The sequence below is a fragment of the Leguminivora glycinivorella genome, chromosome 8 (assembly GCF_023078275.1).
Source record: "Leguminivora glycinivorella isolate SPB_JAAS2020 chromosome 8, LegGlyc_1.1, whole genome shotgun sequence".
Taxonomy (NCBI): domain Eukaryota; kingdom Metazoa; phylum Arthropoda; class Insecta; order Lepidoptera; family Tortricidae; genus Leguminivora; species Leguminivora glycinivorella.
In genome coordinates this window covers 3,285,774-3,309,313 of record NC_062978.1, presented here as the reverse complement: position 1 = coordinate 3,309,313, position 23,540 = coordinate 3,285,774, and the positions used below count along the sequence as shown (strand labels likewise).

The window sequence follows — 23,540 nt, the reverse complement described above, 5'->3', positions numbered from 1 at the left end:
GGATCAATTAAAATTTGCTGACGTGTCATTGTACAAAGTTGACGGGAATTGCTGATGTTATGTGTTACATTCCTACTCTATGTTACACTGGGTTTTTCAAGATAGTAATTTTTTATATTCGTTCAATATAACAATTTTGCCATCATCGAGTATAGAAGAGTATAATTATCTAAGTCAACCGGGGTATTTGCATCTGGTAGGGTAAATGCGTCTTTTGAAGATATTTTGTAAATATATTAGAACTATCGATGTAGGGAACAAATCATCATCGATAGATGGCAGCACCATCTCTCTCGCTATATCGTAATCCTGCAAAAGGATTCATATAGGAGGTGCAAGCACAAATTGCTCGCCCTTAGAGTTAGTCAAAGGCGCCTAGCCTTCAGAGATAACATACACCGGAGAAATTTCGACGGGTACCTCTGCGGTCGAGGTGGTGTAGCGGTCGAACACGTCAGCCGCGATAGCTGGAGACCCGGGTTCGATTCCCGGCTTCGCCACCAGTGGGCTTGATCGCTTTTTCATTAGTGTACGGTATCTATTTCAGTTTATAATATTAGAACTATGTTAGGCTGATAGCCATATAAATTTGGAGTTTGGGAAAGTGTATGCACACGGTAGGACCCAGGATATATAATGCATTACCGCATGATATTTATCAAAAATTCTACATCTAAAACTAGTATCTGAGGCTTACTACTCTTTAGACGACTATTTTCAAGTGCCAGACTGAGCTATATAATTAAGTCATAATAGGTACCTACTTCATTAATGAAACGTTAATTTTGTAAAAAAATATCAACTGGTTGGTTAACCAAAGTACTGATAAACCTATTTATGTAACAGATTTAGCATAAGTACATTATCTAGGGATATACCTAGAATGAAGAAAATTTCATTCTTTTCTTTCTTTCTTTCTTTCTTTCTTTCAAAATTAGATGTAAAATATCTTTTTATTAATAAATGATCGTATCGTATCGGACCATACTACGAACGTAGAGGGTTGCAATAGATGTCAGAAGCAATGTCAGAAGTATAACATGCAACGCCGGCGCAACTGCGCAGCGCAACATTTTTCTTGGCACAGCGATAGCTGGGCATTACAAACAGTACACTTACACTGTGTAGTGTACTGTTTATAATGCCCAGTGTTCTTGACTAAAGAATTGATAATTAAAAGGATACGGTAGCGAAAATGCTAAAATGAAAGGAGCCCCCCTTTCAACTTGGGAGTTCTAGTTACATATACAAGTGTTATTAACTAGATTTACCGAAATAAATTGTACATTAAGAACAACTCAGTCAAAAGATATTTCAAAAAAATCTTTAAATTCGAGATTCCGCCCTCGACTCTTTCCTCCTTCAAAACTTAATCAATCGGAACGAAATTTGAGAATCTGAATAACAATGAAATAATCTATGTCGGACCGTTTAGCTTTTTTGGTTAATTGTTACCAATCCTGAGTATCACACCTTTTTTGCGCCACAGTGAAAAAGGCCGTTTTTGGAAATTTTTGATTGGCTCTAGAGTCTTTAAAAAGCAGAATATCAAAAAAATCAAAACGGTCCAACACAGATAAAAAAAATAACAATCTGTGTTGAAAAAATCATTGCTCTATCTTCAAAAACCAGGGAGGAAATAGTCGAGAGCGTTTGTATGGATAATTGACCCCTACCGTATTATACTTAAGAAAACAAAAACCTTTTAAGACGACACCGCCATTTTGAAACTCAACCGAAAAACTCTCAAGTCAAGGAAACATGAACCACATAGTACCGATAATGAACATTGTTTCGAATTTAAATTAAACATACGATAAACCGGAACGTGAATAGGTAATATTCCCCAGATTCTCCGGGCAAAGTTACTCCGAAACTTTCTTGAGAGTTTGGAGCGTTTTGCTGATTATCCTCAGTTTAGTCTTACCTCGATAGATAAAATGTATATGAAAACGTTCTATTCAAGGGAATGTCTTTCCACTTTTTAGGGTTCCGTAGTCAACTAGGAACCCTTATAGTTTCGCCATGTCTGTCGGTCCGGTCCGTCCGTCCGTCCGTCCGTCCGTCCGCGGATAATCTCAGTAACCGTTAACACTAGAAAGCTGAAATTTAGTACCAATATGTATATCAATCACGCCGACAAAGTGCAAAAATAAAAAATGGAAAGAAATGTTTTATTAGGGTACCCCCCCTACATGTAAAGTGGGGGCTGATTTTTTTTTTCATTCCAACCCCAACGTGTGATATATTGTTGGATAGGTATTTAAAAATGAATAAGGGTTTACTAAGATCGTTTTTTGATAATATTAATATTTTCGGAAATAATCGCTCCTAAAGGAAAAAAAAGTGCGCCCCCCCCCTCTAACTTTTGAACCATATGTTTAAAAATTATGAAAAAAATCACAAAAGTAGAACTTTATAAAGACTTTCTATGAAAATTGTTTTGAACTTGATAGGTTCAGTAGTTTTTGAGAAAAATACGGAAAACTACGGAACCCTACACTGAGCGTGGCCCGACACGCTCTTGGCCGGTTTTTTTTTTTAATAATATGAGTGAAAATCGATGAGTGAGTTAGGTTTAATCATAAACATAACATAACATACAATCACGCCTGTATCCCATAAAGGGGTAGGCAGAGCATGTGAAACTATACTCAAGTTTCAATGCCACTCTTGGCAAATAAAGGGGTTGACAGAAAACAAAACTGTGACATTGCAGTGACAGGTTGCCAGCCTCTCGCCTACGCCACAATTTACCCCATATCCCACAGTCGCCTTCTACGACACCCTCGGGAAGAAAGGGGGTGGTGAAATTCTTAACCCGTCACCACACGGGCACGGGCAGGTTTAATCAATATTTTGTTTATTGATTAAGTATACAAGTATAAAGTGAATATAATCTAATGGGTTGGCAACGCGCATGTGACACTCCTTGAGTTGCAGGCGTCCATAGGTTACGGTGACCGCTTTTCATCAGACGGTTCGTATGCTTGTTTGCCACCGACGTAGTATAAAAAAATCGGTCAAGCGACACTAAAAATCTACTTTTCAGTTTTAACAAATGATAACATGTCGCATGTCCGGATTGTCTATTCTGTCCATAGTTAGTTTTCAAACAATTTTTGTAATAAAATATTTATATGGTGAGTAGGTTAGGTTAGGAATGAGGAGGCACACTCAAAGGTTATGACAGATGGCGCCACCCTATAAGTCCATTGCACAGATAAAGGATTTCATATGTGAGAGCGAGAAGATGGTATTTGTTTTCTTTCTCTCGCATATGAATGACAGTGACATGCCTAGATACTTGCACAGGCGCCGCCTGGTGGGATAAAATGTCAGTGTGCCTCCACATTGGTTAAAGATTTAATTAGCCAATGTACTGTAAAACGTTGTACGATACATGTGCGAATGAGTAATTCGCAACTCCTGTCGACACTCTACATTCGTGTTTTAATTTATCTATAACTAGTTTTTGCCCGCGGCCTCGCTCGCGTTATAAAGAGACAAAAAGTAGCCTATGTCACTCTCCATCCCTTCAACTATGTCCGCTTAAAAAATCACGTCAATTCGTCACTCCGGTTTGCCGTGAAAGACGGACAAACAAACAGACACACACTTTCTCATTTATAATATTAGTATGGACTACTAGTATTCGAATTTCTTATTTATCGCACTTGTATCGTAATGTACTACTATTTTATTGCCTTTCAGTTTTATGGACAGAGAGTTGTATCTTGGGACTCTTGGGAGTTTGCGAAGCTACCGCTCACAAGGCTAGTAGTAATACTGTGTTTGTCGAATTAATAGTTATTTGTTATACAAGGGGGCAAAGTTGTATTTTAACGCCGAGTGTGGAATTGAAAAACGAGCAAGTGAAAGGATTCTATAGTTGAACCACGAGCGAAGCGAGTGGTTCGAAAATAGAATCCTGAACTTGCGAGTTTCTTAACACACGAGAAGTACATTTGCAAAATCCCCTCACATTTGCACTACCGCAAAAAAGTGTAACACAAAACTTTTACTAGATCACCTCACTATAGCAAGGAGGAAACTACAACGCAAAAACAGGCAGGCATACTGGTTGAACGCGATAAATAGTACATTACATCAGAGGCCGGGAAAATGAGGATTTCCGGCCAAGTGGGTATACCGGGCCGAGCGAGCGTGCGAGCGAGGCCGGATAGGGATACGAGGCCGGGAATCCGTTTTCACGCCGAGGCATGTATAGTGCTTTTCTCAAGCATACAATTAAATTAAAAAAAAATGCTCTAAAGGACAATATTTTATAAAAAAAAGTTACTTTGCAGGCCTAGGCCTAAAAAATAATATGAAATCCCTTTACAGTCCTCTCGAGTTGTTGCGCCCAAAAAGCGATACTTCCCAGCCCATTTTAAGGAACGTAAAGACAATATTTCATTGCATGTTTGAGAAAATAACATTATTCCCGTTATTTTGTCGCGTTAGACCCGTATGTGTTAAAAAATGTGTACAAAACGCGAGAACTTGAAGTGACAACTTCAGTACAAAATCTGACACGCTCGGCCCCTATACAAATAGATGAACTTGTTTCTTCTACATCAAAATCTAGTTCTGTGGTTTGCGGATTCATCAAACCATCCAAATTAACATTTTGAACAACGCCGGTGGGTTTAACCCGCTAAAACAATATCATTGTTAACATTTCATCGCTTCCGTTTATACTCGATCAAAGAGGATCGAGTATTATAGAGAGTTACTGTCGAAGTAAAATGTGTAATCACAGTGCACAGACTGCCATCTCTCGACACAGGCTTAAAACTTTTGAACCACAGTTTTGACAATTTGATCCATATTCTTAGCTCGATATGTGTTAAAATATCAAATATTAATATTAGCGCCATCTAGCTGAGCGTACCCCAAAGGTGTAATGCCATCTAGGCCACCGTACACTGAGAGAAATTTGCATTGTGAATTTAACAAATTCGACTTGTTGCGGTTTATCCATTTGAATCAGCGAAACGTATGTTTAAAACAATATGTGTCAGGTTGTTTTTATAAAATCGACTTGTTGATTCAAATATATTGCCGATTCAAATGACAAGTAGCTTGTTGTTTGAACCAAAGAGCACGTAGGCGCTATTTTAACCAAAAAACTTGTTGAACGAACATGAAAACTGGTTGTATTTTCTCTCAGTGTACCTTTTTCTGTATGGTACTGAGTTACGTTTTTTTCTTAGACTTTATCTGTCTATACGGAGTTACATAAGTCTTTGTACTCGATCCACTATATTCAGTAGCTTGGCTTAATTAATTAAATTAAGCAGCTCGATGAGGAGAAGGAACCATTATTATAATTAATAATGTACACTGAGTAAGCCGAAATGCGCGTATACAATACTAGCATTTTCCCGCGGTTTCGCTCGCGTTAGAAAGAGACAAAAAGTGGCCTATGTCACTCCATCCCAGTTGTTGTCCCCACTTCGTGCGCTAGGACGGAGCCGGGATACCTGAGACCCAGCACTCTCTCTGGCGGACCACGCTAGAGACAAGAAGTCTTAGAGCCTCCTCGGAACTGTCCACGCTATAATTGTTCTAAACCAAGTTGTTTACCTATCAGTTATTGTAAAATTTAAAGTGTGTAAAATAAATCGTTGATTACTATCGTCTTCGTCTCAGTCCTCGATGACCCAGCAACGCCCCGATGTCTGAAAATGGTGCCAATCCTGACCTGTCCCCGACATCAGAAGGTGGGATCACATCGAGGCAAAGAGACGAAAAATAATTGCACCGGAACGGAAGTGCCGCCATATTGGCAATTTCTCGAAGCGCAAAATCAACAAATGCGCGCCCTGGTCCAGACACTGAAAAGTTCGTCAATACCAACCTACAATCCATGGGTGACCTTTCCGGACTTTGAACCCGATAAACAAGAAACCAACGCCATGACATGGCGTGCTACCGCCGACGCGTGTATGGCCAACGCACCATTGGGGGGTGGCCAGGGGCTCAATTCGGCATGGCGAATTTGACGTTTCACGTTGACTCTCAAATGATAGTGGATTGGATCACGGGTTGTCGAATACGTGCAGCTGTCATCTGGATTGGTACTAGGTTGGGACTAGAGCTCAGGCAATGTACCGGATAAAATTTTTGTAACATTTATTTTTGATGGAGTATTTTTTAAGTTTTGAGTATTTTAAAAGAACGGACTTCTATCTTTGAAATAAATAACATATGACATTTTTATCACCTCGTATCTCCATTTTCACTGTTACTTGAAGTAAAATGTTTTTTGCTAATAGACGGTCGTCGTCGTGCCAGCTACACCAAAAAATATTAAAAAAAAATATTGCTTAAAAATATGTTAGTTGATTAATCTCTTTGACTCAAAACTTCGCGATACGTCCGAGCCTTTCTAACAAAAAGATAAAATATTCACAAATAACACCTATTTGTAGAAATCCTAAGCACGGCAAACGATTAAATTCCCTTTTTTGGGTCAAACTTGTAATACTGGCAATACTTTTGGTACACACTTTTGGTCTGCATTTTGCTAACGTGTCACGACTCTAGTATTGATTCTACTTTGATTTTACTCTTGTGTCAAAGTGACAGAATGAGATTGCAATTCGAATCATCATATCATTACAAAGATATGAATTGCGTAATTTTACACGAATTTAATCTCTCATGGCCTGACAATACGAACCAAGGCATGCGTTCTCCTGAATGGCACAGTATATAGACTTTTTTGTCGATGGGTATGGCCGCCATGTTTGGTTTATGACACTTAGACGGGGATTTTGTCGTACCAAAGAGTAAATTGCAAGTTTTTTTCGGCACAACTTGGTTCCTCTACTCGTCGCAAGATGGCGTTGGCATTATTAAAATAAACAAGAATGACGTGCATTTTTCTCGGTGTAGACCCATCATGAAAACGTAGATATGATAATTTTATATTTAAAAAAAAGCTAACGTGACATAAATTTGACAAATGTTTAAAAGAAATATAGTATCTTCTGTGTAATATCTTCTTCCGTGCACGTGTGATTTATTGTTTAGTCAATTTAAATATCACTCTAAGTAAGAACTGTTAGACAAAACACTTTATCTCGTAGCATAATTGTATATTTCAATATATCACAGCCATACATTTTTATATTCTTTCAGGTGATTCAGCTTACCCACAGAGGCAAACACTACTGATGGATGCACTGACTTTTGGATGCACCTGTAGGATCTCCAGAAGCTCGTTATACCGCTTTACAAGTTCGAGCCCGCAACTGTATAGAGCGGTGTTTTGGGCGACTAAAAATCAGTTGGCAGTGTTTGTCGTCAATGGAGAAACTGCACTACAAGCCAGCAGCGGCAGCTAAGATCGTTAAAACGTGTTGTGTGCTTGACAATATAGCTAACAAAGCGAATTGTGAACTGCCTCCGCTGAACCGACACGAAGAACAGGAGCAGCAGCAGGAGCAGCGATTAGCGGCGGAGTTTGACGCCCGTCAGCAGAATGCTGATATTTATTTGGCAATGGCTCCTGACAGGTGTTGGCTAAACAAAGAGCTGCAGCTGGGTCGCGCTGCTCGTCAAGCGCTTGTCCGGCAGTTAGCAAATTATGTAAGTAGTTATGGTAGGTCTATTTCAGTTTATAGTTAAGGTGAGCCAAAAAAGCTATATTTTAAGTTCACATCTTAACCATTAGTATAATTATCATTAATTTCATTACAGAACCCATTTTTTCCTAACTTTTGTGTCGTCATGGGAGTGTCGTAAATTAGGTTTCGGGGCTGCTGATTTCAAAATTAATGTTCAATTTGGAATCTGACATTTGACAAAAATTCGTCATGGGTATTGCTATATTATATTAGTATAATCAAGAACCATTTAATACTGGACTGACATAGCCCATACAAAAAAGCGTACCCCTGAAAAAAGCTCAATTTTTGGTTCAAAACTAGATGGCATTGTTTTGCAACCCGGGAGTTGAAAAAAACACAATTTCACCTATATTTTTACTTGTTTTTAGGGTTCCGTAGTCAACTAGGAATCCTTATAGTTTCGCCATGTCTTTCTGTCCGTCCGTCCGTCCGTCCGCGGATAATCTTAGTAACCGTTAGCACTAGAAAGCTGAAATTTGGTACCAATATGTATATCAATCACGCCAGCAAAGTGCAAAAATAAAAATTGGAAAAAAATATTTTATTAGTTTGCCCCCCCTACATGTAAAGTGGGGTTTGATATTTTTTTTCATTCCAACCCTAACGTGTGATATATTGTTGGGCAGGTATTTAAAAATAAATAAGGGTTTACTAAGATCATTTTTTGATAATGTTAATATTTTCGGAAATAATCGCTCCTAAAGGAAAAAAATGTGCGTCCCCTCTAACTTTTGAACCATAAGTTTAAAAAATATGAAAAAAATCACAAAAGTAGAACTTTATAAGGACTTTCTAGGAAAATTATTTTGAACTTTACTCTGTAGTTTTTACTCTGTAGTTTTTGAGAAAAATACGGAAAACTACGGAACCCTACACTGAGCGTGGCCCGACACGCTCTTGGCCGGTTTTTCCATTTAAATCCTTCCGACATCCGATATCGGATCGGATAAAAATGGACTAAGACAATAGATACTGTATCCCATCAAAAACAAAACTTGTAAAAACACCAAGTCTTCGCAACTCAGTTTGTTCGCGCCCTTTTCATTCATTATCATTCATATCGTCCATCCCGTTCGCTCTTCCTTATGATAGGTTCAACCTCATTTTTAGGGTTCCGTAGTCAACTAGGAACCCTTATAGTTTCGCCATGTCTGTCTGTCCGTCCGTCCGTCCGTCCGCGGATAATCTCAGTAACCGTTAGCACTAGAAAGCTGAAATTTGGTACCAATATGTATATCAATCACGCCAACAAAGTGCAAAAATAATAAATGGAAAAAAATGTTTTATAAGGGTACCCCCCCTACATGTAAAGTGGGGACTGATATTTTTTTTCATTCCAACCCCAACGTGTGATATATTGTTGGATAGGTATTTAAAAATGAATAAGGGTTTACTAAGATCATTTTTTGATAATATTAATATTTTCGGAAATAATCGCTCCTAAAGGAAAAAAAAGTGCGTCCCCCCCCTCTAACTTTTGAACCATATGTTTAAAAAATATGAAAAAAATCACAAAAGTAGAACTTTATAAAGACTTTCTAGGAAAATTGTTTTGAACTTGATAGGTTCAGTAGTTTTTCAGTAAAATACGGAAAACTACGGAACCCTACACTGAGCGTGGCCCGACACGCTCTTGGCCGGTTTTTTTCATAACTAGTATGACTAATACTAGAAACTAACAGGACGAGGGTTTACTGGTGAAACCCGATAAGTTGAGCAAACTGGTTTTTAGGGTTCCGTAGTCAACTAGGAACCCTTATAGTTTCGCCATGTCTGTCTGTCCGTCCGTCCGTCCGCGGATAATCTCAGTAACCGCTAGCACTAGAAAGCTGAAATTTGGTACCAATATGTATATCAATCACGCCAACAAAATGCAAAAATAAAAAATGGAAAAAAATGTTTTATTAGGGTACCTCCCCCTACATGTAAAATGGGGGCTGATATTTTTTTTTATTCCAACCCCAACGTGTGATATATTATTGGATAGGTATTTAAAAATGAGTAAGGGTTTACTAAGATTGTTTTTTAATAATATTAATATTTTCCCCTCTAACTTTTGAACCATATGTTTAAAAAATATGAAAAAAATCACGAATGTAGAACTTTATAAAGACTTTCTAGGAAAATTGTTTTGAACTTAATAGGTTCAGTAGTTTTTGAGAAAAATACGGAAAACTACGGAACCCTACACTGAGCGTGGCCCGACACGCTCTTGGCCGGTTTTTATTTGTCATGTCACCTGCCTTTTTGCCGACCTTCTTAAAAAATATAAGAAAATACGTCAATCTGCTAAACTAAAAGACATTCGATGTCAATGTGAAAAAATATCCGCAACGACGAATAAAGTTATAATTATTAATTAAATAAATAACGATTCGCGAGTGTACACAAGAGAGAGTGAACCAAGTAAATATTCGAAAGGGTGGCCGCCCGCTGAACTGTCGAGAAAACAACAGCAGTAAGTTCGGCACGCATCAATTACCATAATTTTATTTTTCCGTTTTATTTTATTTTATATTACAATTAAATAGTTCGTCAGGAACTACGTAATCGCTGGTCCTTCAACACAGTTCTTCTGGCGTAAAAAAGAGTTGAGATCCCTGTAATACCAAGTCGGTTAATTTATTCAGTCCCTAATACTTAAAGGACCTTCTGCCATAAATTATTACGTAGTTTACTAATAGCTATACTTTCGTATTTTGCATTTCTCATGATGCGTCGAATAGCATTCAAATGTATAAGATGAAAACTCGACTCGACGCCGCTCGATTCCGCATATGTGGAAGCCAGGCTTTATGGAAAAAGTAGGTTTTTGTGACAACTACCAATAAGATTTTGCCAGGGAGACTAGAGATAAGGAGGAAAGTCTGTCGAAGTAGAACAGTCGCAAAAATGACCGGCTGAGCCTTTATAATTGCAGTTACAAATATCTCCGCTTGGAGCGCATGTCTCGCTCAATGATCAGCGATGTGAGATGACATTAGACGTTCTTTTCTCTAGGCTAATTTCGTCAGACTGAGCAAGTCAAGACGTAGTCCCGTGGTAGTGCGCTGGCTTCGTACGCAGATGTTCTCGGGTTCAATTCTGACAGCGATCTTTCTGCTTTTTGTTTTTTTTTATACATTTATTTTCTTTTTGTGTATTTTATTTGTGTTTATTTATTGTTTTATTCATACAAATGTTAACTTAAGCCCTTTTACATTGTTTGCCCCATCTTAGGATTCTTCAGTAATGTTGTAAGTCTTGCAAATGAAATTTAAAAAAGTTGTAACAAAACAAAAAAATATTTTTGGACATTAAAAAAATAAAATAATTAAAGAAAAATATTAGTAGAAAAAAATAATAAAGGTCTCACCAGGATTTGAACCCGGGACCCCTTGCTCCGTAGGCGGGGTCACTCACTACCGAGAAGGCAAAGAGATTGTCAAACCCTTATGCACCTGCGATTGCAGCGCCACCTATCTTTTCTTTTATATGTGCACTTCTGATACTTAAAGAGGTTGCTCCTTTATTTCTATTCTTCATGGATTTTGCACATTCAAAAATCTTTAAATAATACTCAACTCGTTTCGGTCGCACTCGTACAAATATAGGATTGGTGCGAGCGAGACGGAGATTGATTGTCAACATGATATCTATCATAATCATAAACACTATTCGAAATGGCCTCATTTAAAATATAAATTTGAAATATATTGAAAGTAATATTACTAATCATTGACGTCACGCTCAAAATGAAAGCGATAGAAAATTTGACAGTATGGTACTCTTTTGGATGACTGTCATAATTCAAAATAAGAACGATGCCGATGGCTTGCGTTGTAAACAGGGACTGAAACATGACACGGGCCCCTAGCGTCATCTATATACTTTTTACTGTATCATTTGTAATGCCGTTGAACTACCGCGTGCGTATTTTTAGGGTTCCGTAGTCAACTAGGAACCCTTATAGTTTCGCCATGCCTGTCTGTCCGTCCGTCCGTCCGTCCGTCCGTCCGTCCTTCCGTCCGTCCGTCCGCGGATAATCTCAGTAACCGTTAGCACTAGAAAGCTGAAATTTGGTACCAATATGTATATCAATCACGCCAACAAAGTGCAAAAATAAAAAATGGAAAAAAATGTTTTATTAGGGTACCCCCCCTACATGTAAAGTGGGGGCTGATATTTTTTTCATTGCAACCCCAACGTGTGATATATTGTTGGATAGGTATTAAAAAATGAATAAGGGTTTACTAAGATCGCTTTTTGATAATATTAATATTTTCGTGAATAATCGCTCCTAAAGGAAAAAAATGTGCGTCCCCCCCCCTCTAACTTTTGAACCATATGTTTAAAAAATATGAAAAAAATAACAAAAGTAGAACTTTATAAATACTTTCTAGGAAAATTGTCTTGAACTTGATAGGTTCAGTAGTTTTTGAGAAAAATACAGAAAACTACGGAACCCTACACTGAGCGTGGCCCGACACGCTCTTGGCCGGTTTTTTTTAACACGTTCACTGCGAAACAGGTCATTCTGACCCTGTTCTGGACTTCCCCCTGGTGCGGCGACAGAAATGCGCAACTTTACCTGGTGCGAAGCCCATATCATTGTTATATTTTATTATTTTTATATAGTCAAGTATACGTTTATATTTATCATTTTACACTCTATTTGACAGCATATAAATTAATAAACACGTCACATATGTCCTGTTCGCACCAGTCTTAGACTTTTGTTATTCAGTGCGGAACAGGGCCTTTAATGACCTGTTACGCACGACCTTGTATAGCACTGGAGCAAAGTGCAAAATGCATTAGTGTTGTTACCATATTATCAATCCACACGTTATTTTGTGGTGAAAAAATGTGTTTCGATTGTTTTAAATGAAATTCGTTAAATACAATATAACGCTTTTATACGCAAAACGCTTACAATTTTGCTAAATATTATTACGTAAAAATATATTGTAAAAAGTTCAAATTGCTTGATGCAAAATATTTACTAAAATTTCTAAAAATCGTTTTTTAAATAATGTTAAGAGCAAAGTTAAAAGTTTTGGTTGTATATAAAAATCGGGTTACATTAAAGGTAAAGAAAGTAAGAATTGGATCGATATATTAGTTCGTTTATTTTCCTCATCACTACTAAATCATCGACATTTTTACCTGTGCCCGTTCTGGCTGTGCGGCACAAGTCAATTTTGACCTGTTAATTAATTCGTCTATAAAATCTAAACGAACAGTCATCAACTTCGGCGAAGACAGTATTGTGTAGATTAGTTATTAGACTAAATATTGTTTCAATAAAATTTAATAAATGTGTATCTGGTAAAGGTATTTTAGGTAAAATATGAAACCCTCCTTACAAGCTGTAATTGATTTGTACCGCACAGAGAGAAAGCTCAATACAGGACTCTCATGGGTTGTAACGCACTGAGAGCGAGTTCACAAAATCCGGCTCCGCAGTGAACGTGTTAAATAACGACATTTTTATTCAAATGACACTCTTAGTGACATCTAGCGACATAGATTGACGGCTGCCAGCTGGGGTACGGTATTTAGTATGGACTCTGCTGGTCCTGTATTAAATGGTTCTTGGTATAATGTAAAATACCCCATAATGGACGGTGATACCATTATGGACAAATCCTTAAAAATAATAATTTGAAATTAGTTCCTAAAAATTGACGGCATTGTACCATAAACAAGAGTAATAGAGCTGCTTAATTTTGACGTTTCATTTAATTCGGTTATTTCTGAAGGATTTGGCGGCTAGATAAAAGTCATCAGTTTACTGAAAAAAAATATTAGTAAAAATTCTCATTAAATAAGGTTGCTAAGAGAGTAGAGTTCATGTATAAATTAATAAAAAAAATAATACTCGGTGTAAACTTGAATGAGTTTTACTTACTGTATTAACCATGAGATAAGGTATAAAACATACTAGTTTGTTACTCCAAAGATATAAAGAAATTGTGTTATTTTGCGAGTGTCCATAACTGGACCCGGAAAACTGCGTACCTCCGTTCCGTGGACAAGGAACAATTTACAAAAACCAAAATTTACAAGAAACAATCCTATGTTAAAATAACCCAAACTAATTTTATTTGGGGTATATAAAATTGTCTCATTGAGTATTAGTTTGCTTTAAATGTAAATTTTTAAACTTATTTCACCGTTCATAATGGGGGATCCATTACTGGAGAACTGCCGTCCATGATTGGAGAAAAATCACCTTGCTTTAATTTGTTAATTATGAAGAAACCAATAGGAGTATCTATTCTGCAATGCGCTGGAAATGTAAAAGAAAGATAAGACATTCAAGTTTTAACACGTTTAGCGGTAGAATTTTTACATGTTTCAGTGAAATATCGAAAATAGGCAAAATTTCATCTTAAACTGTCCATGATTGGGCCCGTTACCTTATAGTCGTTGGATAAGTTCGGTTCGGTACAAAACTTTTTTCTCTACACTTAAATAGGTTTGTAAAAAAGTTTTCGAATAAAAGTGACGTCATTCTAAAACAAATTTAAAAAAACCGGTCAAGTGCGAGTCGGAATCGCCCACCGAGGGTTCCGTACAAACTTTCAAACTCCCCAGTTAAAATAATCTCACGTTTTCACATACCTCTAACGACTTGACTAGAAGACAAAAGTATAGGTACTAATGAGCATTATTGTGTATAGCGCCATCTCTCGGTGAATTCGCTAACTAATTTGCGCGACCATATTAGTATGTTGGTTTTTCAGGGATTATTCTTTATAATGTTAACCGATTTAAACAATTTTTACTTTATTGGAAAGAATTTGATTTACGTAACATCTCGTATTAATTTGAAGTACTATATGGGTGATTCTAAGTTAAGAGGTACTTTCGACGGCACTGACAAAAAAATATATTTTTTCAAGATAATACTTCATAATAACATATTTATTTTATAAAACTAAATGTTTTCTACCTGGGCACTCAAAATTATTACAGAAATTCATGTAAATTAGTCACAATCAGCTCTAATGTAGGAAAAATGTCTCTCCCCTGGCACATCTCGGACACTGGCGATCAAATATATGAAAGAGGCGCGTTCCCAGCACACAGTCTAAGCTCGTGTAGGTGAACGCGTAATATGCTTGTATGAGTGAAATATGACAGGTCGACTGTTCGCGTTTTTGACAGGCGGTAACTGTGAGGTAACCGAGAGGGGGTGGGCGGCACTTTCAGCGGGGAGCGGGAGTGGCCATACTGTACGATAGTACTCTTTATTATACTGTGCCCCTGGCCTGTCCCCCAACCGAATTTATTTGTCAACAAGTAATTATGACTTTGTTAAAATTCACTTATTATTTTAATAGCCTTAATTTTACAAACACAAATAACTAAGGAACAGTATTTTATGAGTGGAATTTCTTATATTACTGTATTTAACAACAATTATGAACTCCAAACTTTGTCCTACGTGTTTCGTGTCTCGTCCCCTGGCTTTTTAGTTTTCGTTCAAAAGTCGGTTTAATTTGTTAATCTGTGGAGGTTCTGTCCTCTAATACAGAGGGTGTTATGTGAAGTTACCGTCAAGAGGCGCGTAAGGCAACTATGCATCCGTTTTGTTGATTATTTCGGCCACGGCACTCGCTGGGTACAGAAATGTTGAGTGAATGCAGTCTTTCCTCTGGTCACTTTTATTTCACAATCATTTGTTTAAATACTAATATATATAACAATATCCACTGTAAATGTTGAATATATTGTTACGTTTATTTATGAATTGCGTACGAGAAACACTTTTACAGCTATTTTTGATTTTCATCGAAAATGTATCTCCCCTGGCTTATCAAAAAAGCCAGGGGAGATACTTTTGTACTAGTTTTGATTATTTTTATTTCCGTTTTCTCTTAACCTTTGTTTAGCGTTGTGCCTATTTTTATTTTAGCTTTACGATAGAAGGTTTTCTTTCCAGAAAAACGCAACTATTAAGAAAAAAAGAGGACACATTCACATTCAACTTCATATGAAATTTTCGTGAAGCTGTTTAATAAAAAGGTTTAATACTGATATTAATAGGATAGATTTTTGTTTACTTGTTGCCTATTGATTGTACATTAAAATTATTTTTGTTTTAATGGATAATATGGAGAAGTGAAAAATAAGACAACTCATTAAGGAATTATCACTTTTCTTGCTGTAAGAATGTTATGAAATGTAAAGTCTGAGTATAAATAATCAATAATTATAATAAAAACAATAAATAGAGTTAATTCTTAAAAAATAAAACTAAATTTTTCATACAACTGTCTCTTCCCTGGTCACAAAGTATCCTCCCCTGTGCAACAGTATCTCCCCTGGACTGAGTATTTCCCCTGGTCGCTGATAAAACACGATAAAACAAATAAATTGACTGGTCCTCTTTGTAAACACTTCAAATTGGCAGTTTTAACTAATACAAATAAACAAATAGGTAAAAAACAACAAAAAAGTTCGCGCCGTCTCTCCATACAACGTATTACCTCTTAACTTAGAATCACCCATATACATCCGCAAAGGTGGGTAAATTAAAAGTAAAAATCTGAAAAGTTTTTTGTGAATTAAAAAAAAGGTTTTCAAGATACAAACACGATTATATTTTTCCTGTAATATTTAGCATAAAACAAATGTTTCCTAAAATTTTCATAATTTTTCGTTGGTAAACTTCGGAGATAAGGGGGGGGAACGGTATTTTCTTTTACATTTTCCTTCAAAATTCATTTTTTTCCACAACAAAATTTAAAAAAAAAATAGTTTATTTACGTTCAATTTGAGCTCTTTCTAACGATACCCCACTTGACCTAGTAACTTGTAATTTACAGTTTGCCCCCCTTTCATTTTGGCCATGTTCTACAATTAAAATTAATAAATTAAAAAAAATTATATGTTCTATTTGTAGAGGTTCACAATGTTCACAACTATTCCAAATTTCAAGTTGATAGCATTAGTAGTTCTCGAGATATTTAGGAATGTGACAGACGGACAGACAGACGGACAGAGTCGCACCATAAGGGTTCCTGTTGTACCTTTTTGGTACGGAACCCTAAAAATGATATTGCGCTACCTCTTTCTTAGTTTGCCCCTTCTATTCGGGCCCCGTAACGCCTAGGGTTCTGTTGCCTACGTATTGACTTATTGAGGTGGCGTTCTTTTGTGACATTTCGAAACCTGCGCTGTTCTGATGTTGGAATCCATGAAGAGTTGAGGGATTTTTTAGCAACTCAAGCATTTTCTCTTGTAAATTAACACTAATTAACTTGTAAATTTATTTTTTATGTTACAGTGATTCTTCATCGGACCAAGGCCGATTTATCCAGGACCAATTTTCGGATCTCCTGGGCTTCCTGGAACAAGGACTAGTGATTGTTTCGAGGAGCTGTCATGGTGTTGGCTCTTGATATTTTATCGTGAAACGCAGGTATCCTTTCAATTGCTAGTTTTTCAATTCCACATTCGACGTTCAAATACAACTTTGCCCCCTTGTATAACAAATAACTATTACTGCCAAGTGCCAAGCCCTTTGCACACGCCAATGGTTGGAAACTTCTGATTTATTCGTGATCATTATTATTGCAGATTTAATGATGAAGGCGCGTCGGAACCCAAACGTCAAGAATCGCCGACGTTCACGGAAGCAGCTACAATGAGCGGAGAATCTGAGAGCCAGGTAATAAGTTTAACAAAATTGAAAATATCTGTGTATCTACAATGCCAACAATAGAGGAAAAACGACTTAACCCTTTAATGCACAGCGATGTATATATGCATCATCTATTTTTGACTGTAATGACAGCATGTCAAAATACAAATTTGAATTAATCTTTGTCAAGGTCATGCATTTAAGGGTTAAATTTATAAAAATAAAAGCTTGAATTCATAAAAAAATACTGAACTGATTAGTTGAAAAGAGTTATGTCCCTTTTTTAACAGACTTTTTTTATCGAAAATAAAGGAGGTTATATAATTATTAGGGTTCATGTTTTTCTTTAACTTTACCGTCGCTCCAAATCTCAAGGAAGGGGTTCTCAATTCGTCTGTATTTTTTTTGGTTTTAGGGTTCCGTACCAAAAAGGTACAAAAGGAACCTTTATGGTCCCACTCTGTCCGTATGTCTGTCTGTCTGTCATATTTCTAAATATCTCGAGAACTAGGTAATTTTGCTATCGATTTGAAATTTGGAACAGGTATGAACATTTTTAACTTCTAATGGCAAACTGTAAATCATGTCAAGCTACTACGTCAAGTGGGGTATCGTATGAAAAAGCTCAAATTGTACATATCAAAACTATTTTTAACCGCCGCCTCAAATCTGTCAAGGAAGGAAGGTTCTAGGGATGGTCAGAGGGCGCTGCGAGTCCTTGTATAGATTACTCATATGAGAGATAATTTCGACCTCAGCATCTGTGACCTGGGTGGCCGAGCGGAAATAGGCATCTGCCGCGATTGCAGGGTACGTTGGTTCGATTCCAGCCTCAGGCACTGGAGGCCTTGGTCACTTTTTCTTTCATATGTGTAATTTATTTCGGTTTTAAAAACTAATCAGATTTAAAATTCAATTTAACCACCCTTGCGGATTTTATCGAACAGATCGAACTACAAATGAATACGAGATTATACGTAAAAAAAATCTCTTCTAAATAAAGATTAAACTATGCAAATGAGTTAACATTAAGAAATAATTATCCCTGAAAAACTAACATACTAAACAGGTCGCGCAAATTAGTTAGCGAATTCACCGATACCTGTAGGTAATTATAGTCAAATCTTTAAAGTTATAGGTACATATATGAGATACATGAGATTATTTTAACTTTTGTAAGTTTGTACGGATACTACTCAGTGGGCCAGTCCGACTCGCACTTGACCGGTTTCTTTATGTTGTCGATTTCTCCGTTGTTACAGGACCGATTTCATTTTTAGGGTTCCGTAGTCAACTAGGAACCCTTATAGTTTCGCCATGTCTGTCTGTCCGTCCGTCCGTCCGTCCGTCCGTCCGTCCGTCCGCGGATAATCTCAGTAACCGTAAGCACTAGAAAGCTGAAATTTGGTACCAATATGTATATCAATCCCGCCAACAAAGTACAAAAATAAAAAATGGGAAAAAATGTTTTATTAGGGTACCCCCCCTACATGCAAAGTGGGGGCTGATATTTTTTTCATTTCAACCCCAACGTGTGATATATTGTTGGATAGGTATTTAAAAATTAATAAGGGTTTACTAAAATCATTTTTTGATAATATTAATAGTTTCGGAAATAATCGCTCTTAAAGGAAAAAAAGTGCGTCCCCCCTCTAACTTTTGAACCATATGTTTAAAAAATATGAAAAAAATCACCAAAGTACAACTTTGTAAAGACTTTCTAGGAAAATTGTTTTGAACTTGATAGGTTCAGTAGTTTTTGAGAAAAATACGAAAAACTACGGAACCCTACACTGAGCGTGGCCCGACACGCTCTTGGCCGGTTTTTTTTTGATTGAATGTATATATGTATACAGATTTGAGATTAGTCCTATTTTTATCAAAACCCAGTTCTGATGATGGGATCCTGGAGAAATCAAGGCAACTCCTCGAATCTTGAAGGCATACATGTGGTGATTTTTGTGTTTTTATAAGAACAGCATGCATATACGTACGGAACAGTGACATTTGGTGCAGTGGAACTGCTGATGATGGTCAGAACGGAACTCCTCAAGTCTGAAAGGCACACTCATAGTGACTTTGGTATTTTTATAAGAACAGCATGCATTTATGTTCAGAACAGTGGAACTCAGTGCAATGGAACTGATGATGATGGAAATGGATCAGAATGGAACTCCTCAAATCTGCACGGCACACTTACAATGAATTTGGTATTTATATGAGAATAGCTTTAATTTAAGTACATTCATAACAGTGACATTTGGTGCAGTGGAACTGCTGATGATGGTCATAAAGGAACTCCTCAAATCTGGACGACACACTTATAGTGACTTAATTTAGTATTATTATAAGAACAGTATGCATTTACGTTCAGAACAGTGGTCGCGTTAGAGCTCGCGGGTTCGAACCCCGGATCGCACTAATGAGGTTTTTGGAATTTATGTGCGAAATGTCATTTGATATTTGCCAGTAGCTTTTCGCTGAAGGACAGCATCGTGAGGAAACCGGGTAATCCTAATAAAGCCCTAATTACCCATCGGGTTGGAAGGTCAGATGGAAGTCGCTTTCGTTAAACTAGTGCCTACGCCATATCTTGGGATTGATTGTCAAAGCAGACCCCAGGCTCCCAAAGACCATAACTTTAATTTATTCAGGTATACATATATTGGTTTTTGTGTTATTATAAGAACAGCATGCGTTTACGTACGGTCGACTACAAAGAGATGTATACACTTTTTCAGCTTCTTGCATCGTAATAAGGTGAGAAATGGATACATCTCTTTGTAGTCGACCGTACCGAACAGTGACATTTAGTGCAGTGGAACTGCTGATGATGATCAGAACGGAACTACTCAAATTTGAACGAGACACTTATTATGACTTTGGTTTTAGGATTCCGTACCTCAAAAAGGAAAAACGGAACCCTCATAGGATCACTCGTGCGCCTGTCTGTCCGTCTGACACAGCCTATTTTCTCCAAAATTACTTGAGTTTGGGTTTGGTGCAGTGGAACTGCTTATGATGATCAGAACGAAACTTCTCAAAGACGACGACACAAAAGGATCTTTGTTTGCTAAGCATATTGAGTTTTTAACTCAAATTTTGTCAAACTCGATTTCTTATAGGTAGTCGGATATTGGATTCATGACGAATTGAGGGAACTCCTTAAACCTTAACGGTAGGTATACGTTATTGATGTATTCATTTGTATTTCCATCAAATAACCAGACATTGAAAGCAGTTTTAAAAATACACATTTCTACACAACATGGAACTTGACTGTACTTAAAATAAATTATTTAATACCATGCACGAAATAAAGCATCAGATAAATATAAGGAAAACATGGATAGAAGTTATTTTTAAATACAAATTCTATTTAATTCGTCAGGTAGAAATATATAAAGTAAATGAGTTGAACGTGACGTCACTCAATTCGATTTCATATTAGCAAAACGTTAAAATTCGTTTTGACAGTTCTTAAAGGGAAGCTGATTTGACTAGGAGGCAAGTAGCCTATTCAACATTCGTAAGTACCTTTCACCAGAACTCCAAAAGCGGCGGTTTTTTAGGGTTCCGTACCAAAAAGGTACAAAAGGAACCTTTATGGTGCCGTTCCGTCCGTCTTGTGTGTCCGTCCGTCTGTCACATAACTTAATATCTCGAGAACTACTTATATTACGGCTTTTTAACCGGAGCTACAGTCCGGTCTGGGAGAAAGCGAAAGCGCAACTTGGCATGTATTAAGTGCAAAATAGCAATAGAGTGCGATGAAAAAACATTTTCCCCCTCACTAGCTCGGAAACACGTGTTTTGTCCTTTAATACCAGCGGGTAAAAACGCATTTTATCCACTAGTGGGTAAAGTAATTTGACCTTGAATAAAGTCAAATTAACTGCTTAAAATTGATAAATGTAGGTGAATCTAGTAATAAAGATGATTTACCACCTGTGGAACTACTGGAAGCAGTGATAAACGCATTTTTTGCGTTGTAGTTTCCTCGCTATAGTGAGGGGAAAAGTTTTGTGTTACACTCGGGTGCAAATGTATTTTACTTCTCGTGTTTTAAAACACGCAAGTTTAGAGTTCTATTCTCGAACCACTCACTTCGCTCGTGGTTCAACTATAGAATCCTTTCACTTGCTCATTTTTCAATTCCACACTCGGCGTTAAAATACAACTTTGCCCCCTAGCATAACAAATAACTGTTAATTAATGTTCATTGACTATATCACCATTATTACAGGAATGCGGAGCACCTTGCTACTACTAAAATGGAGAACCCGGACCTGTTAGCGACATGGAACTGACCAGGACCGTCGTGGGCTCCTCATGTGCCACCCCGGATACCTTTTCTGATTGTGGTGTTTACAGTACAGTAGTGTACATATTCATGAAAAAAAAATTGTAGGTACTTTTTTTACATTTTTAAAAAACGCACTCTGCATGGTTTTGGAGTTTCGACTTCGTGCTAGATAAAAACCCCCAGGCAAGAGCAAACAATTTTTTTCCTAGCCTATATTTGTGACCCACTGCAAAGGCCTCTCTTTTCTTCCGCCACCCATCACGTTTTGCCGCCTGCTTCGGCTAGCCGCAGCAAAATACGTCGAGGTCATATCGCCTCGTTTTTTTTGGTCTACCTCTGCCCCGACTAGTCGGGTGGTGTCCAGTTAGCAAACTATACACCCTGTTTCTATTTTAAATTATATGTGTTGTATTCTTTTCTTGTACAATAAAGTGTTTACTTACTTACTTTTTTGAATTCCGTTAACTTTAAGGGAAGGTTCTTTAGATTAAATACGATTAATTTCTCAAAAAAGCTAGCGTCTTGACTGTTACGTTTACCGAGTTTGAAAAAATAATAGTTATTTGTTTTACAAGGGGGCAAAGTAGTTGTTTAACTGGACGTGCCAATATTGATACCTGAGCAAGGGAAAGATTTCAATATTGAACCGCGAGCGTAGCGAGTGGTTCAAAAAGTGGAATCTTGAGCGTTGCGAGGGTATCGAGGCACGAAGGTAAAAGGAACTTTGCCACCGACTTTATATATAGAGCAGCGAAGTGGTCCAATGATAGCAACCTTCCCCTAATAACTCTTTCATTAGATTTTTATAATATTAGGTAAAAGACATGGAGACAGCCAATTTTTGGCTTCACTTTTTAACGTGCTAATTCTATAGAGCCAGGTTTCTGGGCTCTGTGTTTGGTGATTCTGTGTTTTAAACACATCTTTAGAATAAAAGCTTTACCTTATGTCAAAAAAGTATTTTATTTGAATAAAGGTATTTTGAAGATACCTATTTTGCATTTTGTATTTCAAATACCTTTTTCTAAAACTATTTTGTATTTTTATTTGAAATAGGTAAAAAACCAAAGTATTTGCATTTTGTATTTAAATACATTGGGGATCATCCATAAATTACGTCACACGTTAAGGGGGAGGGAGGGGGTCGGCAAAGTGTGACAATGTGTGACATGGGGGTGGGAGGGGTCCTAAAGTTCGTGACGTCACATTTCAAAATCTATCATAATCTAAGGGTAAAAACCTCATAAGCATATATACAAAATTACAAATAGGTACAGGAAGTTCGTCAACCGGATGAAAAGCCGAAAGTAGGCGATAGTCTAGGCCATTTAGAACATTCTTTAGCTATAAATGTCTTTGACAAAGGCCGTAGCAGGATAAGGGAAGAAAAAATGCCCTTTAATGTTTAGAAGCTGTTTTTTTTTTCTATAGTTACTTACACTTAGTAGTATGATTGTGCAAAGTTTTGTTGAAAAATGCCCAGTGGTTCAGCTGGCAGAAAAAAAAACCAAATTCATGAAATATGATTTTTCTCTAAAAGTATTTAACTCTATCATACAATCTTTTTTTCATTTTGGTTAACTAAATAGTACTTATAACCTGGAAGAAATTTGAGTCTCCAACTATAATATTTCTGCAAAAAGAACGTAAGTCAACATTTCAAAAAAATTTTTTTTTAGTTTCTGAAGGAGGGACCACTCTAAATGATACTTCCAAAAAAGCCTTATTTAATGATCTGTCAGTCATATAAGTTTGACAGTTAAAATCGAAAAGCAACAGTGTCAAAATTAAAAAATAATGTTGGTTGGATTTTGTTACATTTTATTGTTATACCATTCTAACACCGCCAAATAACTTAAAAAGTTATTTCCTGATCGAATGTGTAAAAATAAAACAAATTTTCGACAATATTGGCTTCAAAAAGATATACAGGGTATATTTTGATAGCGGGTCA

At 36.9% G+C, this 23,540-nt stretch overlaps 1 long non-coding RNA gene and 1 other non-coding gene across 2 annotated transcripts; both read left to right on the top strand.

Annotated features, from left to right (window-relative positions):
* Window positions 1-426: 426 nt before the first annotated feature.
* On the top strand, window positions 427-500 carry Trnas-cga. Its single transcript has one exon. It is a non-coding gene; the product is annotated as a tRNA-Ser (tRNA).
* A 6,964-nt stretch (window positions 501-7,464) lies between these two features.
* On the top strand, window positions 7,465-21,624 carry LOC125229222. Its single transcript, XR_007177374.1, has 4 exons — window positions 7,465-7,602; window positions 16,924-17,058; window positions 17,217-17,307; window positions 21,527-21,624. It is a non-coding gene; the product is annotated as an uncharacterized LOC125229222 (long non-coding RNA).
* Window positions 21,625-23,540: the final 1,916 nt, after the last annotated feature.